At 50.9% G+C, this 5,000-nt stretch overlaps 1 non-coding gene across 1 annotated transcript; it reads right to left on the minus strand.

Annotated features, from left to right (window-relative positions):
* Window positions 1–331: 331 nt before the first annotated feature.
* Window positions 332–486, minus strand: LOC143176752 (5.8S ribosomal RNA). Its single transcript, XR_013001262.1, has one exon. It is a non-coding gene; the product is annotated as a 5.8S ribosomal RNA (ribosomal RNA).
* Between the last annotated feature and the right edge of the window lie 4,514 nt (window positions 487–5,000).

Raw genomic sequence — 5,000 nt, forward strand, 5'->3', positions numbered from 1 at the left:
GTCGCTCAGATCCATATCGCAGTGGAGCGGTATCCGCGGGCGGTCGTAATTGAACGACGCACGACGCCGCGAACACTCACGCGAGTCCATACAAACGATTCCGATCGTTTTGCAACAACTAGAACGTACACTGTCCGTGAAATTCACAGAATTTTCGCGTGTCCGCGACAAACGCCGACGAGACACCCATCGTTCGCTCGTACGTAGCATCCTTCTCTTAACCCGACTCAGAAACGTTCTTTGCGCCCTTCGGTAAAAAAACGTTCGATCCGAAGAGGTGAACGACGGCGGGGATTTGACAGAGCTACGCAAGCAGTGTATGGTACGTAAACGACCCTCAGCCAGGCGTGGTCCAGGAATTGTATCCGTGGACCGCAATGTGCGTTCGAAATGTCGATGTTCATGTGTCCTGCAGTTCACACGTTGACGCGCAATTAGCTGCGTTCTTCATCGACCCACGAGCCAAGTGATCCACCGTTCAGGGTAATCGTATAAATTTTATATTTCACATATATAATTTTATTCTCATTTGTTCGACCTAATATCTCTCTTCTTTCAAAGAGAAGATAAAAGTTGATACCTGAATCTCCGACCAGCGCGCGAAGGAGATTCAGGCGTCGCCTTGGAGACGACACCGAAGCCTTTCGAGACGAAAAACGTTCAAGTAATATGTATATATTTCTCGACGTTCCGGGCGTATAGTGCATTCAAAAACCCGCGAAAGACGCAGAAGACTCGCACGCGTGGAAACGACGGGGATATATTTTGTATCCTACCCGATACTGAATCCATCGCGTGCAGTCGACCCTCGCGTTCTTCCGATCAGACGCATCTATTGTTGCGCGCATGTTTTCGCGTCGCATCGCGCGAAACGTTGCACGAATCGTACCGATCGATCGATTGAAAGCAAATAATGAAAAAAGACTTCACAGCTGGCTCTTTGCCGGTCATTCGTCCCATGTTATCTCTTGCCGCGAAATTGGCGCGCAAGAGTTGGGTGTCAGACGCGCGGCTTTAAAACGAGCTTCACGGCCGGTCCCTTCGTTACCGCTTTCGTTCTTTCTCTCGGAACGACCATGAACGAACACGACGAGCGACGCTACGGCATACACACGTCCACGGATTCGATTAAAAAAACAGACTTCACAGCTGGCTCTTTGCCGGTCATTCGTCCCATATTATCTCTTGCCGCGAAATTGGCGCGCAAGAGTTGGGTGTCAGACGCACGGCTTTAAAACGAGCTTCACGGCCGGTCCTCTCAATTCCGTGTACGGTACACGCAAGATGCGGGTTCCACTTCCAGACTACCCGGTCCCTTCTCTCTACGAGAATCGATAGTAGAAGAACGGCTCGAAAACGCGTCTCAGAGACTAGGGGAAAAGAAGCGGTATGCGAGCGAAACGAAAACGCATTATGGAAACGTCGCGAAACAATGTTCGACGGTTGCTCGGTTCCAATCGTGCGGCCGTTTCAATTTCTCGTGCGCTTCACCGTCCCTCCGTAACTCTGGCCGATCGCGTATACCGAAGAGCCGACACGCGCAAAAACCACAGGCATTGTATACTGTATATATATATGTTACAGTCACAGCCTTCGCGCGTTTTACTCTCCGACGCGGGGTTTCCACGACGAAAGAGAGACAGTTTCGTGGCGGGTGACTCGGCCGAATCGCTACGACGGGTATTTCTATTATAGAACGAATCATCGCCACCCTTTACCAGTGCCCGACGAAGGAATCACAAGGTCATCTGGAGTTTACAATGCCAGCGACGGTAATTCCAACGAAGACCCGATAAGTCAACTCATCGTTCTATTTCTCCCCGTACAGAAAAGCGAATCGACGCTAACGCACCTCGCGCAAGCACGAACGTTCTCTTCGCGTGGATCATCCCATCGTCGAAAGATGTAAAGACGCATTGGAGATCGTGGTCTCTGGCGGGCTCATTGCACGCCCCACTGCATATCTTTCCTCGAATCGAGAATGATTCGTCCACTAAGGCTGCGAAACTACGCGTCGAGGAAACTAGGGGAAAGAAGCGGGATGCGAGCGAAACGACAATACATTATGGAAACGTCGCGAAACAATGTTCGGCGGTTGCTCGTTTCCTCCTGCGGACGTTTCATTGCTCGGGCGCTTCACGTCCCTCCGTAACCTTCGCGCGATCGCGTGCCCCGGAGAGCCGGCAACCGGTGAACCACAGGCGTATAAACTATAGTCTTCTATAGCAAGCCTTCGGCGGTTACTCTCCGACGCGGGGATTCCACGACGAGAGAGAATTTCGTGGCGGGTGACATCGGTCGAAACGCTACGACGGGTATTTCTATTATAGAACGAATCATCGCCACCCTTTACCAGTGCCCGACGAAGGAATCACAAGGTCATCTGGAGTTTACAATGCCAGCGACGGTAATTCCAACGAAGACCCGATAAGTCAACTCATCGTTCTATTTCTCCCCGTACAGACAAGCGAATCAACGCTATCGCACCTCACGCATGCACGAACGTTCTCTTCGCGTGAATCGTCCCATCGTCGAAAGATATAGCCGCTTGGAGATCGTGGCCCATCAAGTTCTTCCGTAACTCCTGCGCGATCGCGTACCCCGGAGAGCAGGCAACCGGTGAACCACAGGCGTATAAACTATAGTCTTCTATAGCAAGCCTTCGCGTTTACTCTACGACGCGGGGATTCCACGACGAGAGAGATTTTCGTGGCGGGTGACACGGCCGAATCGCTACGACGGGTATTTCTATTATAGAACGAATCATCGCCACCCTTTACCAGTGCCCGACGAAGGAATCACAAGGTCATCTGGAGTTTACAATGCCAGCGACGGTAATTCCAACGAAGACCCGATAAGTCAACTCATCGTTCTATTTCTCCCCGTACAGAAAAGCGAATCGGCGCTATCGCACCTCACGCAAGCAGGAATGATCTCTTCGCGTGGATCGTCCCATCGTCGAAAGATGTAAGACGTACAGAAATCGTGGTCCATCACGATTATTCGTAACTCTCCGAGTCGCGTATCTGAGAGTAGGACAAACGGAGAACCACAGGCATAAATAATACTATATGTTTCTTATATAGTTAGCCTTCGCGTTTTACTCTCCGACATGGGGATTCCACGACGAGAGAGAGTTTCGTGGCGGGTGTCTCGGCCGAATCGCTACGACGGGTATTTCTATTATAGAACGAATCATCGCCACCCTTTACCAGTGCCCGACGAAGGAATCACAAGGTCATCTGGAGTTTACAATGCCAGCGACGGTAATTCCAACGAAGACCCGATAAGTCAACTCATCGTTCTATTTCTCCCCGTACAGAAAAGCGAATCGACGCTATCGCACCTCGCGCGAGCACGTAACTACTCTTCGCGTGGATCGTCCCATCGTCGAAAGATGTAAGACGCACGGAAATCGTGGCCCATCAACGTTTTTTTGTAACTCTGCCGATCGCGTATCACAGAGCCGAGACGCACATACCACAGGCGTATAATACCGTTTTCTTTCGTATGGTAAGCCTTCGCGTTTACTCTTCGGCGCGGGGTTTCCACGTCGAGAGAGACATTCGTGGCGGGTGACATCGGTCGAAACGCTACGACGGGTATTACTATTATAGAACGAATCATCGCCACCCTTTACCAGTGCCCGACGAAGGAATCACAAGGTCATCTGGAGTTTACAATGCCAGCGACGGTAATTCCAACGAAGACCCGATAAGTCAACTCAACGTTCTATTTCTCCCCGTACAGAAAAGCGAATCGACGCTGTTGCACCTCACGCAAGCACGAACGTTCTCTTCGCGTGGATCGTCCCATCGTCGAAAGATGTAAGACGCACGGAAATCGTGGCACATCACGTGTTTTCGGAACTCTGTCGACCGCGTATCTCAGAGACGACGCGCGCGAACCACTGGCATATACTATTATATATCGCGTTTTACCCTCCGACGCGGGGATTCCACGACGAGAGAGAGTTTCGTGAGCGGGTTGACTCGGAAGAAACGCTACGACGGGTATTTCTATTATAGAACGCATCATCGCCACCCTTTACCAGTGCCCGACGAAGGAATCACAAGGTCATCTGGAGTTTACAATGCCAGCGACGGTAATTCCAACGAAGACCCGATAAGTCAACTCAACGTTCTATTTCTCCCCGTACAGAAAAGCGAATCGACGCAATCGCACCATACGCGTGCACGTAAACAACTCTTCGCGTGGATCGTCCCATCGTCGAGAGACGTAAGTTTTCATAGTATGAATTCGCGTTTTACTCTCCGACGCGGGGATTCCACGACGAGAGAGAGTTTCGTGAGCGGGTTGACTCGGAAGAAACGCTACGACGGGTATTTCTATTATAGAACGCATCATCGCCACCCTTTACCAGTGCCCGACGAAGGAATCACAAGGTCATCTGGAGTTTACAATGCCAGCGACGGTAATTCCAACGAAGACCCGATAAGTCAACTCAACGTTCTATTTCTCCCCGTACAGAAAAGCGAATCGACGCAATCGCACCATACGCGTGCACGTAAACAACTCTTCGCGTGGATCGTCCCATCGTCGAGAGACGTAAGTTTTCATAGTATGAATTCGCGTTTTACTCTCCGACGCGGGGATTCCACGACGAGAGAGAGTTTCGTGAGCGGGTTGACTCGGAAGAAACGCTACGACGGGTATTTCTATTATAGAACGCATCATCGCCACCCTTTACCAGTGCCCGACGAAGGAATCACAAGGTCATCTGGAGTTTACAATGCCAGCGACGGTAATTCCAACGAAGACCCGATAAGTCAACTCAACGTTCTATTACTCCCCGTACAGAAAAGCGAATCGACGCAATCGCACCATACGCGTGCACGTAACAACTCTTCGCGTGGATCGTCCCATCGTCGAGAGACGTAAGTTTCATAGTAAGCCTTCGGCGTTTTACTCTCCGACGCGGGGATTCCACGACGAGAGAGAGAGAGTTTCGTGAGCGGGTTGACTCGGAAGAAACGCTA

The sequence above is a fragment of the Nomia melanderi genome, unplaced genomic scaffold (assembly GCF_051020985.1).
Source record: "Nomia melanderi isolate GNS246 unplaced genomic scaffold, iyNomMela1 scaffold0797, whole genome shotgun sequence".
Classification (NCBI taxonomy): Eukaryota; Metazoa; Arthropoda; class Insecta; order Hymenoptera; family Halictidae; genus Nomia; species Nomia melanderi.